General features: G+C 40.8%; 1 long non-coding RNA gene across 5 annotated transcripts; it reads right to left on the minus strand.

Annotated features, from left to right (window-relative positions):
• Positions 1 to 4,373: 4,373 nt before the first annotated feature.
• LOC106015564 (uncharacterized) lies at positions 4,374 to 14,416 on the minus strand. 5 transcript variants are annotated; one of them, XR_005265938.2, is made up of 4 exons: positions 13,802 to 14,413; positions 9,603 to 10,660; positions 8,677 to 8,802; positions 4,374 to 4,518 (listed from the first exon to the last, which is right to left on the minus strand). It is a non-coding gene; the product is annotated as an uncharacterized lncRNA (long non-coding RNA). The 5 variants fall into 5 exon arrangements; XR_003498356.3 differs by lacking the exon at positions 4,374 to 4,518 and having other exon boundaries at positions 8,400 to 8,802; positions 13,802 to 13,969; positions 14,267 to 14,416; XR_011809854.1 differs by lacking the exon at positions 4,374 to 4,518 and having other exon boundaries at positions 8,400 to 8,802; positions 13,802 to 13,969; positions 14,326 to 14,414.
• Positions 14,417 to 14,446: the final 30 nt, after the last annotated feature.

Consider the following 14,446-nt stretch of genomic DNA (forward strand, 5'->3'; position numbering starts at 1 on the left):
CTTTGCTGTTTGCCTTGTGTGTTAATTTTCTGGGGTGATTTTTTTTTTTTTTTTTGGGGGGGGGGGAGTGCTGAATATTTATGTCAATGAAACCGTTAGGTTAAAAATGCCACCAAATGTAAATCAAAATGTTTTGTGAGGCATGCTGAGTAAACCACAGGCAGCCTTGATAAATAATCCACAGTGCGACCATTCTTGTAGCTAAATTTCCCTCTTGCCCACGCAGGAATTGTGTTATCCCACTTCAGAGATGCTAGCCATTGGAAAAAATTCTTCATTGTTCCACGTCTGCCTCTGGCTCCTGATACCCACCAAGCTCAGTCAAAGTGGGCTTCCGCTGGATGGGTTTTGGCCTGAAGATCTGGAGGTAGGAGGCAGGCAAGTGAGATGGGAGTTGTTGAGCAGACGGGGCACTGGCCTCACACTCAGGAGACCGCTTGCCTCTTAAAGTCCGTGACTTTAGCTAAGTTTTGTCATGTTTTCTCTTGCCTTGCTTTTTGTCTTTTTAAAGGCATTACTCTCCTGAGCAGGAAGGCTCTCTTAGCACACGTTTGCATGGCACGGCGTAGAGGCACCTTGGTTCTGGTTAAGTTCTCTAGTGCCACCACAGTTTCTTTCTTGCTTTGTGTTTGCTTCTCTTCCGGGGCGCAGGAGCTTTTGGGTGGCCGGGGCTGTGCCAGCCCTGCTGGGTCATGCGCTCCTCTCTGGGAGGCTCAACACTCCGGCCATGGAAGCCACACAGAAGCACGTATGTTAGCTAATGTGTAACTAGCTCCTTTTTATTGCTGGTCATTTTTTTTTTTTTTTTTTCCTTGTCTCCTGCCAGCACTTCAGTACTTTCGTTTTCTTCTTTGTGCAGAAATATTGGACTTCTTGGATCATTGGATCCAGCCTACTGCTATCATGGGTAGAACAGCATTCAGTCCCTTTCCAAAATCTGACAAGCTCTGTCTTAAAAACAGTTAAAAATATTCCCACTGGAAGGCTGTTTTAAAACCTGCACCTTTCACACTTGTAAGCATGATTTGAGTCTGTGGTTGTGCACCCAGGATAGCAGAGTCCCATACTTGAAGAGGCACCGTGTGACGGAGGGAAGTTTTCCTGCTGGATTTATTTCCCCCCTTTCCTGAAAGCGACACAGCAAAGCAACAAAATATTCTGCAGTTTTTCCAGTTTTATAGCATAGACCAAGCCTTATCTGCAGGTTCCATATCTTGTCCCCGTCGCTACGCTGCTGGCGTGGGCACGTTGACCAGATGAGACCGGCACCAGGCTGTAGCTGTGTGCTCGTGGCTTGCCTCAGCTGTAGATTGCTTTGCTGTCATAACCAGATCCTGCTCGGTCGTGTGCCTTTGCTCTTGGTCAAAACAACACATCTGTTTTTTTTCTGACTGTCTTAAATAATCTGACATGGCCCTCACAAGAGGAGGGTAACGCTGCTCCAAAGACGTTGCTAAACGCATTTAGTTGCATTGACAATTTATGTGAATAGAAGCCTTAGTAACATTTTACGTTTAAAAAAGAAAAAAAAAAAAGACCGTGACCTTTGGTTTGGTATGCATCTGATTTTTCTTGTCCCTTGAAGAAGCCTTTCAGTGCTCGTTGCTTCAGGGAATGGGAAAGCAGGAAGCTGATCAACAGCAGCTTTCCGACAGTGATTTGCTGCCTCTTTAGATGACGGCAGCTTTCACTGAGAGACTTTCCTGCAGCAGCTCAAAATTAGGTTCTGGGAATGACATTTCTACTTAGGCAAATAACGAGACGAGAGGATTTTCAAATTGCAAAACAAATTCATGACACGTAAAACCAGCAAAAATCAAAGAACACCAAAAAGCTGCCTGAATCCCCGCAGTGTTAGGCAGGAGCTACCTTTCTTGTCCTGCTCCCCCATGCCTGTCTGTTCCTCATTTCTCACTCTGTACCTGCTCTTTGCTCTCGGGTCATGAGGCACCCCTGGGGAGACATGATTACAAATATTTGCACTCGTTGTATACTGACATACATTGCACCGGTCACTTCAGACAGCTCGGCTTGGGTATGAGTTTGAGGAGGCTGCATCCCAGCCTCCTAGGAGAGTGGGAAGTCCTAGTGCCCTTTTTTTATGTCCTTACTAGGGAGACAACGGAGAGGGAGACACGGGTGCTGGAGGCACCTCTAGGCCCCTGTGCTGGCAGGGTGACTCAATGACTTCAGTGGCTGTAGGTACGTAAGTTCAAGATGCACTTAAATGTCTGCAGGACTGGCTGTAATTTTAGTTGTCCTGACAATAAATTTGGAAGGACTGGGTCATGCTGGGTGTTGAGACGACAGATAACTCCCTTTGGTCCAATCTCTCCATGTGCTTGGGTCACTAACGTGATGAATTACTATTATTTAGAAGAGTTTGAGATTTACTGTTGGAACGTGCTGCGTGTTACGTGCTCCTGCTACTGGCAGTATTGGGTACAGGCACATTCTGGAGATCCATGCCAAATCATTGCCTTTTATTTAAGCAGCTAAATTGATCTTATCTTTGTCTCCCTGCCTATCTGGTTAATCACGCTGATGTTCTTCACAGTTTCTGCATGTTTCCAAAATATTTTAAAGGATGGGATATTGAGATACTTTCGTCACAGTGGTCACGGTGTTCCCACCCCTCAAGGAACTAAAGTGAAGGTGGTGGTTATTTTTTAATTCGTGTCTCCTTCATCTAGAGCACTTTGAATACAAGTCTCTGAAAATGCCATGCATACTTTAATATGCATTTACAGTGTAATTCAACAGTAAGTCCTCACAAGAAATTGTATGTCTGTCACAGCTGTGGTGCAATTGAGAATTATATTGGGCTGTTTATAGCAATTTATACTGGGAATGCTGGAGTGTACTGGTTGTCTGCATGCCTGGCTTTTATTCTGGGCTGATGCAGAATTAATTACAGCTGCTGATGATCTATGTGAAGTTGTCATCCCTTGAGAATACGAGAATCACACTGGGGCAAAAACTAAAAATGAAGACTGAAAGGTCAAGGTGTTGGCACTGGAGTTTGCAACAATCTGCGTAACTCTGCGGGTAGAATCAAAATCTTCAGTGATCCAAGTGCAAAAAACAGTGACTCCCAAAGAAAATCGTTAGACATAGTCTTCTTGCAAACTGGAATTGATAAAATGTAATCTTAGGCTACCACACGTTTTAATTAATGCCTCTGTCAGATGGATGGTGGTTTCTATAAGTCCTATTTGCATATACAGCACTGCCAGAGGAGCTGGTGTAATCGAGAATTCCGGTCATCTTTCTCCTTCCCAGCAGAACAGTCTTCACAGTGACCCCTAATATTCAGATTATATTTCAGCCAAACTACTTTCCATGCTTGGCTAATGACAAAAAATGATATTTGACTTTAAAGTTGGCTATTTAAAAAAAAAAAAAAAAGAGTTTTATATTTGTATTTACCCATGCGGCTAAGATACAGCAGGAACTATGTATGAGGGAAGTCAGAGCAGCTATAAAAAAATTCACCATTTACAGGTGTAAGAAAGACAAATTAATATTCAGAAAAGTAAAATTATAGCCAAAGTTTTGCCTTTCGTGAGTTCTCATTTATTGTCCAGAGCACAAATTCCCATAATGTAGAAAAAAAATGCTTGAGAAATAGATGGTTAATGTGGGAAGAAAGACTACTTAATTCCACACTGTTTATTGTACCTGATGTACCTCTTTTTGTACTAAAACCTGCTCTTACAAAGTCGTAGTCTGCCTCTACAATTAATGGAACTATTCATCATCATAATTACCATTATGTCAACTTTTATTACCGGGAATAATATGTAATTATCACAGTGTACGGATAACGTTAAAAAAAAAGTTTAAGAGAATTACTATTTTGGAAGTCTTCATTTCTCCAGCAGACATACAAGTGCTTAAAATTGCCCAGAGCATCTTTAGCAGACGCAGCGGTACTGCAACAGTGGGCAAGAGACCTGCATCTTCGTGCAGGTCCTGCCTGGAAACGAGAGCATCTTGTTTGCCATTTCTGCAGACAGAAGTCGGTGGCATGTTATGCACTTTCAGAAGTGTCTGTTTCAGAAAGCTGGTCTCCTAAGGAGAGCCATGGCTGGGCAAGAATTGGCAGCTGACTTCGTTAGTGTGCCAAGGTGGGCCGAAAGAGCTCAGCTGTCCGGGTGTGCCATCGCTCTTCTCTTAATGTCATTGATAGTGATAAAAGTGCTGAAATTCACAAAGCATTGAGAAGAGCTCCAGGCCACATCAGTAAGACAGTTATTGTCTTTAGAAATGAAGGAAAGCTGTTCCCAAAGGCAGTGATAGAGCTGTTTAACCTCGTTGGTAATTCTCGCAGCTGTTCTTTAAGACATGCCATGGCATTGCCCCCGATGGGGAAAATAAGGGTGGAATGGGATGAAAATAAGAAAAGAGACCACGTTACCCAACTTCTTTCTCTGTGCACTTCAGAGAGGACTCGGTTGGAAGGAAGCACACGTAGCCTTTCAGGCGGATGGGATGGTAGCAGAGGGCTTTCCTCGCCTGTGAAGTAAAATACCCTTCAAATGCACATGCTCATGAGCTTCGGTGGCTTTTCTGAACCAGTAATCTACCCTCCTTCATTCATTGTAAAGGCTGTAATGTTTTGCATTTAGAGAGTGCATTTCAGCCAGAGCTTTACAAATAGTTGTTAAGCCCTGAAACACTGCTCTGGAATAGATGAATAAATTATATGGGGAAAGGAATCATTAGAAACCAGTGTTGTTTTGTCAAATGGTGTACAGTTTTCATGTAACCAAGGACTTAAGTGCAGCAAGTCCTTGACACCTATTTTCACTTTCCTATATGAATATTCATTTGGCCTAAGTTAACATTTCATCCCTGCATCTTACCAGGATTCAAATTCATCCTCCTCTAATGGAAGCTGTGCTGTTGCACTGCTGCAGACAATGGTTGGCATCAAATAAAATTGCTCTTTGTTCCACAACCATGGTTAGGATTCAGTGGTTAATCAGATGCTGACAGCAAACACTCAGGGCTTCCTTTACATCCACGTGACGATACAAAAGACAATTGATATGTGGCTAACATGAGACTAACTCTTGACATTCCAGGCAAAGTGGGTTTTGTCAATATACCAATACACAGCTTGTCATTACACGTCTCCTTATTTTGAGCTGTATTTCTTTCCCCTGGTGTGAAACTGTTGTGTGCTGGATGCTTGTACAGATACATCTTACATTCTGCAAGTAGTCTTGTGCTTGGCAAGTGCTACAGTTGATTCTCAACATCTTTCCAGGATGTTAAAACCCATAAAAAGAATGCTTCCAGGGACATATGGTGGGCTTTTCAACAGTTTCTCGTACATATCCACCCCAAATCTGACCCACTTTGTTAATCGCCAGGTGCTTCGCATTACATTAGCATCGACTTGAATGAAAAAAGTTTAGTCGGGGTGCTCGTGCCCTTTTTGCTAGTCTTGTCACCAAAGCTGATGTTTGAAGGACTGGAGCTGGAGCTGTACTTGATGCTGCCTGGTCTCAGATGCTTGCTGAGCCCAGGGTAAAAGCCTGAAACATCCTAACTCTCCTTGTGACTGCTTTATGTGAGGTAGGATACCTCTTGTTCCTGAGCTTGATTTACAATCTCAGAACAATCTTAGAAAAACACTCTCAAAATAACAACTGGAAATGATAAAGCTGATTTCCCATGCACCAAACTTTGATTATTTTCAAGAGTTTATAGGACAGCACCTTCATTAACAGCGGCTGTTTGTCTGCAGTCCTGGTGGAGGTAATGCTGATAAAAAATAGGGTTTTTAATGTTTTTATCTGATTTGCTTTAGCAGCAACAACAGCTTCAAAAGCAGGGTTAATTGTAAGAATGACCTTCAGTTGAGGCATTTCTTTGGAAATTAGTCTGAAAGTGGAGAGAATGGCCTGAAGTGAAAATGTTAGCTTGTTTTGTCTCTGGAAATACCTCAGCCTGCTGCTGCCGTTACTGCAGCAAAGCTGTACCCTCCGCTTGGGAATCAGCACGTCCCTGACAGATTTGCATACAGTGGAAGAGTGGTTGTGATGTTTTCTCAAAAAAGTCTTTGTTTTCACCATGCCTTTGCCAAATCTGAGCCAGACACGTGTCATGTGAGGACTCATTTATGTATTTAAGAAGAGTGATGCTTTTACACTGTTGCCATGGGACAGCTATGGCAGGAAAGGAGCAAAACACCCACGTAATTATTGTTGACAGAATACAGTTCCAATTTTATCAAGTGTAACCCCTGTGTGGTACGTTGTTAAGGCAGCCATCAACGTCTCAGTGAATGAAATACTCATTTGCAAAGTATGCAGTGCCCAAAAGAAGCGTACAGTGGTTATGCTTGAAAAACAGAACGTGTGAAAGACATCAGCTTGACTGAGATGACAGGGGAGTAATTATTGCTAAATCTCTGAAGAACAATTAGAGTTGTTCTTTTTATTAATTTTTTTGTTATGATTGACATAGAAACTGAATGAATCAATATGCAAATCCAGATTACGCTGACCTGAGAAGATGCCGCAGAAGATGATACTTTACAAAATCATCTGTGGAAAAATTACAGAGCTGAGCCAAAAACCTAAATTTATCATTTTGTGAACTGCTTTTTTTTTTTTTTTTTTTTTTGTATTTAATCTGCTTAGCTACTATTTAAATTAGATTTCAGGGGACTGTGTAATTAAGAAGTGGGATATAATTCATCATTTGTAGAGATTACATCCGTCAGATATCTAAATAATAGAGGTTATTTATAACGGTGTCTTGTAACAGCCAGAGAGGTTTTTAGCTATTATTCGATAACAATGGGAAGATGTCAAAGTATAAAACTGATTCAGGTATAACAATATTCCAGTTGTTAGGATGTAACTTGCTGAAACACCTAATTCTTTCTCCTTAATTGCATGGTAACTTACTTCAGTGATTAAAAGGAAATCTATTTCGGGTGGGTTTTATTGAAAATACATGTACGAGCACATTTATGTGTATTTCATAGATGTATGGAACAATCTTAGTCCCTCAGAAAGGGAATATCAAATAAAAATGAATAATTTGTTGAAAGGTGACACTGCAGTAAATAAAAAACCGTTTCATTACTTGTAATTTGTGTAAAATATGGAGTTCACTAAACGTCTTTTTTTGTTCGAATTGAGCCTGCATTGCTTATCTCTTTCCACAGGTATATTTTAAAAAGAGAGAATGGAAAGGTGTGACATGTACAAATGCAGTAAATTACTGAACAGCGTTTTGCAGCCTGCTGACCTGTAAAGCACTGAGGCACCAGGTCTATTTTGGTCCTTTCTGCGGAAGGCCACCTACACAGGCTCTAGAGGAGTGGAGAAGGTATGAGTGCTGAAAAAAAGCACCTTTTCTTTAATACCTTGATTGGTGGAGGTTCAGGAGCTCTTCTCAAAAACTCACAGAAAGCTTTTCTGGTTCTTTTTCTGTTTTAAGCGATTTCTATTTAAAATTTTTGAATTCTCTGAAACTGTGCTGTGTCACCAGCATCAGCAGGCAGCCTTCCTACTTTGGGATGCAAACAGATGTCTCCAGACAGAGCAGCACCACTGTGCTGTGGAAAACGTCCTCTCCCAAACCCAGGTTAACCTCCCAGCCTCCTCCTGGGACTCCCTGGTGAGGCCATTGCCCTTAAACTAGGGGGGAGAAAAGTTTTATTTCTGTCTCACCCTGTTTTGGGCTAGGGAGGAGATATGGTTAAGGAAAGATACGTAGGAGTTGATTTAGGGAACCCTGCAATATTTGGGGATAGGGGGAAGATGGGAGACCTCTCCTGGATTTTATTTCTGGTTCATTTGTGTTTAAAGTATGCTTTTCTGTTACTATAGCTACTGGCTCTGTCATGCTCACACAGAGATGCTTTATCACATTGCCTTTAGAAACTGACCAATTGCTGTTCCAAACCATCAAAGCCCGGGGTGAAGGGGATCTAGCTGCGTAGCAGAGAACTGGAAAATCACAGAAGGACCAGAGTCCAGCATAGAAAGAGGAAAAAAAAAAATGGGTGCAGAGGATTGGCAAAAAGTCATGGTTGCTAGGCTTGTAACAGAAAGATGGAAGAAACAGAAAAGAAGTAGGGTATTGGGAAATCTGCGATGGAGTATTTACAGTGTGAGAAAAATCATGAACTGGGAGATCTCAGCGAGAAGAGATTCTCTGCCAGGCAAAACTCATTTAGAAGGAGGGCTGAGACCTCGGTGAGTTATGAGCCTGCTGAGAAAAGAACATTTCTGGAAAGATTGGGCAGAAGACACTAAAACTGAATTTTGTCTGGAGATTTGTGTGAGGTTTGTTATTGAGGGGACTCCAGGGAGGGGTCTCGAGTCTTACAGCGCAGATGAGAAACAAACTTCAGGAAGGAGCCTGGGTATTGAATTCAGTGACGTTTAGTTTCTTTAGAAAACAAGTCAGAATGAAGATTGCAAAAAGGCAAATACGGTAATGGCAGCTGCCAGAGGTCCTGGAAAAGGGTAATGCCAGCCAGGAGCTATTACACAGGGTGGAGGGCTTGAAGCTGGGAAAAAAGCTTTGACCAAGAAGAGAAAAGAGAGGTCTCTAATTCTGGGGAAAGGAGCAGGAGGAAAGTGCATAGTCAGTGAGGAAACTTGAGAAAATTCAATAGTTGGATTTCAAACTCTAAGCTCTTACTCTTAGATGGTCAGTTAGAGATGTCCATCTTCTATTTCATCCCTTTTCTTACAAAAGGATCTCCTCTTCACACCCATGTGCACATGGCTGTGGGATGACACATGTGAAACCGGCTTCAGGTCTCTGCTTTGAAAAAAAAAACAAATGTTGACAGACACAGACGTGTAAATGTTGAACTGAGTGCTTCTCAGCGTTGTCAGGCCTACAGCACCCTTTGCCAAAGAAAGTAAGAAAAAGACCCTGAACTGTTCATTATAAATCTTGTTTAAATCTCTGGAAATGATCCTGTACTTTGACATGTAATTGTTCTTTCGTGTTTTTAATGTGTTTCTCCCTTCTACAAATAACTCGAACACTGTGCACCCTGATAGCTATAGGCACCTGTGCTATTTTGGAATGATATGTAGACAAAATTATGACTGTTTTTAGTTTAATTATTGATTATGAAATATAACTTAGTTCAAGGATTCTAGGCATGAGGTATGTAAATTATTGGGACTTTGGGAATTGAAAAAGAGAAAAATATTGAAGAGAACTGATAGGACCGCGTTAAATATAGTAACTATAAAAGTTTGTGTGACAGAAAACTGTAAATTGACGTAGTCATTAGGCAATGTATTCATTCATTTTTGCTTTCACATGCATTTCTGTGCATTTCAGGGGACAAGCTTAACTTGGTTCCTGAAATAAAAATCTTCTAGGCAATAGGGTATTCAGCAGAGTAAAGTAATTGGATATATATTCAGATATTAGCGTCTAAAAGGTAAATCAGCTGGATAAAAATGAAGATTTGTATGGGAAACACAAACAGGTAGAATTATTTTGAAGTTACCTTCTGGATTCCACAAAGGTGCTTTTAGCATGAACACAATTCTAAACACTGACAGCACTTTGGAATGGAAAACCATCTGACTAAAAATAGTTACCTTGTTTTTTGATGTTTTGTTTTACTCCTAGGAATGTTCAGCATGTTTTGGAAGGAGAAGTTCGGATTTGTTATGCAGCACGAGTGTTGCCTTCTCAATGTCATTTTCCCATCTGTCTTGCTCAGCAGTGTTACAGACTCAGCTGATCCGTGTGTGCAGTCATCAGTCAGCTCATACTGCGTAGAGATACAGTAAGCCTGAATAATACCCTTGTGCAACGCCTGTCGTGCTCCATAATGTTCTCAAAGGAAACGCAGTTACAATCTGAGCTTGTTTATATTCTTTCCAGTGGCCAGGAAAATGAATAATTCCTTTTTCCGTATTTGGAATTCCCTCAATAATAGATTTTACATTATTTAATCTTCTTTGCTTTATGAGCTCTATTTATCTTCTGGCACTCTTGCCTGACACTAGTCCCATGGAAATTTAGGGTAACCTCTTAATCTATTGCAAGGGAAGCAGGCTCTAAAAATCTTTCCTTTGCTAATATTTGCCATCACTTTCCCCATGGCATAAATTGCACTGTCCACAAAGTGCAAAAGATCTGTTTCATTTAATATCAGTGATTACAAAAAGATGAAATGCAATCCATCGGTGACAATACCTTTCTGTTTCTCTTCAACATTTATTTGGAATTGCAATTATTAATATCTTTTTGAAACAGAGTGCTTTCTAATATCCTTCATGAAAAGGCCACCGTTATCATTTTGCTTTGGATAGTGGTTTTGGATATATATTAACCCTGTCCTGAAAAATACTTAGGCTGGAAACAGGCAACATCTTGCAGATGTTTTGCCTGACTTTCGTCCATACCTTCTGACTCTTGCCACCCCTTCCTTGTGTCCAGCTCTTTTATTTTCTGTGGATCATGTGGTTACCACATGTTCTTTCTGTAAGCTCGGAAGCCACTTGATAACAATGCTCTTCAGTAGGCAGCAGGTGATGAAATTTTTTTTACGTCCACTTATTTCTAAAAAACTTCTCATTTTGAATCAGCTTCTGTTTTCCTGGAAAGGTAGGCTAAGAGGGATCTTGTGAGATCATCTGCTCATCCTGATCTGGAAAACAACAACAACAAACAATAATACTTAGAATCTCTCTGACAGAAATTTTGTCTGGACCAGCCTTTAAAAAATGGTGCTAAAGGGAATATCATGACATATTCCTACTTAATCTTTTTTATTGAAAACTACATTTGGGAAATTTTCTATGTAGTACCTATCTTCAAATTTATCCTCGTATAAATCAAGATAATTAATTTTCACCCTGAAATGGGTGAACAGGGAATACAATTGAATGATATGTATTTAAAAAAAATTACTATATTTTTATTTTGGAAAAAAAAGGTGTTTTTGTTTTCTTATTTGCTTCTCATACGTAATAGGGTAGTATTTTGTCTGTGTTTAATGTAAATATTTTTTAATTGGCCATCTTCTTGATGAAAACAATTTTTGTATCTCGGACTTGAAAAAATAAACAAACTGTCAGCATGCTTGATCTTTTTCTTTATGGTATTCTGTAGTCATATGGCATGGCATGGGTTCTAACTTTGCATGATCTTTTTTGATTTTTCGGGTTATTGAAGAGCCCCATTGATGTCACTACTATTTTTATTCTGCACTGAGATACCAACATTAGGTAATCAGTGGCAAACGTTCTCCTTTTTTCTTTATAATTCTTTTTGAAGAGACCCTACCAGGAAGTGCCTTTAAGTGTTTGAAGCCTACCATTTCTGTGGGTTCCAACTTGTAATAATCAGGGACCTCAGCATGTTTCCTTGAGCTGCCTAGAGATAGGCAAAGCTGGTATTCTTATTATGCTATTTTTGGGATCATTAATGCTGTTATCAGGGATGACTTTCCCGTGCTGTTTGAGAGTTTAACAGTGAAGTTGTTTTCCTTAATTTGAATGAACAAACCTGATCTGTTCCTTAGTGAAGTTCCTCCATCAGCTGACACAATGTGTTGCAATGTTGGCAAAACAGTATCAGAAATGTTCCTGGAGTACGGGTTTGCCAAAATTCCTCCAAGATCTTTCACATTTTCCCTATTGTCTGATTAACATATTCTTCTACCTGTAAGAACTTAGGTTTTGATTTCTGGTCTTTTAAGCAATTGTCGCCTCTGGATGGAAATTTCGCTGCACAATCTTGAAGAACAATTCACTTGCACACCCTATATTTGAGTGTAATGAGAAAAAGAATTGGGCATGCTGCTCCAAAATGGTCTTCCAAATTAATCTTTATCACTACGTAACTTATTGTCATTTTAATTCTCAGCTGTCATGAGCAGAGCAGGCAAATCATGCTAAAAGGCATGTTATACATTTTACAACACGGGTCGTGAGCTTTCTTAATCGGAATTCATTAATTTGAATTCATTGCTTCTCAAATGCTCTGCTTCTGTCTGGCCTCTCACCTTTCAGAGGTTGTCTTTGTCCTTTAAAAAATGTTCAGACCATGAAAAAGCCTGAAAAAGCCATAACTAGAAGGTTTTTCTATGTATTTTAGCTCACTTCAGTTAAGTTTTCCCAAAACAGCAGCAGCTCTTGACCTCTAAGACCATTCAATTATGCTCAATTTTTAGAAAAAATAGAAAATAGATCATTAGAGTACACAGCCAACTGTGTGAAATCCAGCTGTGATTCTGTAACCTCCTAGACACTGAATCTAACTGTGACTGATGGAAATCATACTTCCAGATTTTTTTGGTTGGAGATTCTTGCAAAAAGCATTTCCAGTGTTATTTCTAGAATTGTCTGTATACTTTGTTGAGAAGTTATATGAAGGGTTGAAAAAGTGCAGGAAAATATGCTGACCTCAGTGGGACAGGGGAAATAATACAGAATTGGGAAAAAAAACAAAACAGAAATGAGAGTGAGATATTGGTGATCAGTAAAGGTGGATTGTAAAGCAAAGGGCTGAAAAGAAAGGAAAAGGATGCTCATATTTGGTTGTTTGATTTTATCCTGGAAGTAGCAAAATGTAGATAAAGATTTTGGTGTACCTTTTTAAAATATATTACTGTCCTCCCTAGGCAAAAGAAACTTAACAAAAACTATCCAAGAAAGTGTTTCTTAGGATGCAGACAGAACAAATAACCTAGTAATGCGTTCAGATGGAGCTGCCAAATGTGGGTTCAAACCCACAGCATTTGGGGACATGAACTCCTTTGGTTATCCAGTTATCAACAAAGGGAACCTAGAAACTTAACTTTTATTAGACTCTAGATCTTGTTGAATAGCACATTGCATTCCCATTACCTGAATTCCTGATACTGTGGCCTGAAACTCCTGATTTAACTCTGAATAACTTATTCCAGACAAGATACAAGAGCAATAAATGATATGTAAAAGAAAATAAAAGTGGCTGAGGTCAGCCAGGGACAACTGAAACTAGAGCTTTAGCACCAGCTATAAACAGGAAAAACAGTCAAAAAAAAAAAAATAATCAGATGAATTTGATAAACTTATTAATGAATGATGGAGGCATTCTTTCTCCACTGCTCTAAGTCATAAACCTGTCTCCTGATGATGAACGAAACGCAAGTTAGCTTGTGAACTTTTGTAAATTTAGATTGTTTTCATCTTGATCTTAATTTTAGAATAGAGCTCTGCATGTTACTACAATAGAACACAGCTTTTAGATACTGCATTTATCTGAAATTAACTGAGGTATGTATTCTAATGCTGCAGGCACTACGATAGATCAGCTCAAGATTTGGTAATATGACAAGGGTCACAAATTGATAAAAGGGAGCTTTGAACTTGATGCAAAGAAAGAATCTGCTAAATTTAACGTTGGCCCTGCATAAATTGGACTCTTCCATTGTCAGCGCTGAGGGGAATCAGTGAAATCGGAGCTGGGTTCAAAGCAACCAAAAGGAGGCGATTCTGCATACACACTTCAGGTAAGGTGAGCATCGGGAAGAGTTCGCCACTGGCTGTTTTGGTGTGGGCTCTAGGGTAGTCTGGACACATTCAGAGGAGAGATCCATTTGGCCAAAGGGTGGTGGAATTACCTGCTAACTTGAATGAGTTCACACAGCTGACAGAGAATGAAATACTTGCTCCATGGCATCAGGATACATTAATCTCTCCAGAGCAGGAGATTCTTCTCTCTTCTGTGCAGATATCGCATGTAATGACGCTAAGCAGCTAGTATTTGATTTACTGTATAATTGCATGAGAACCCAACTTACCGCAAGTACTTTGTGATGTATGTGATAATTCACTTCTAATATCATGGGGCTTCAAGGAAAAGCAGCACAGAAGTTTCAGTTTTGGAAGCTGTGATCAAAACTGTGAGGGGGTAAGGGGCCAGAAGTCATCCTCTGCTGCTTTGTGGTCAGGCAGGAGCAGTGAGAATTCTGTCAATTGTTGGAAGACGGGAAAATTGAGAAAGAACTAGATGATAGCGTAACGTCAAGGAAGTTATTAGGATAGCGTAATGTCTGTAGAGGTTAGAAACACTTCAGCAGCTGTGAAACCCCGCTACATTTCCACAAAATCCCCACCAAACCCGCGAGGCGGGGCGCAGCCCCCCCTCCCTGCATCGCTGCCGCTTTCCACACCTCCCTTTAACGCTTTTTGGCTCTTTAGGAGCCGAAAAATCTCCTGCGCGTTGCTTAAACCAGCACTTTCCCCCTTGTTTCTTGACACCTCACCCGGCTTCCCCCTCACAGCCGCCGGGCGCGGCGCTGACCGCGGCCACTTCCCCAGCCACCTGCGCGCCGCTCCCTGCCGCCCCTCACGCCTCGCAGGCGCTCCCCTCAGCCCTTCATCCCCTCAGGGTGGCCCTCCTCCTCCTCCTCCTCCTGCTGCTGCTGCTGCTGCCGGGGCCGGGC

The sequence above is a fragment of the Anas platyrhynchos genome, chromosome 5 (genome assembly GCF_047663525.1).
Source record: "Anas platyrhynchos isolate ZD024472 breed Pekin duck chromosome 5, IASCAAS_PekinDuck_T2T, whole genome shotgun sequence".
Lineage (NCBI taxonomy): Eukaryota > Metazoa > Chordata > Aves > Anseriformes > Anatidae > Anas > Anas platyrhynchos.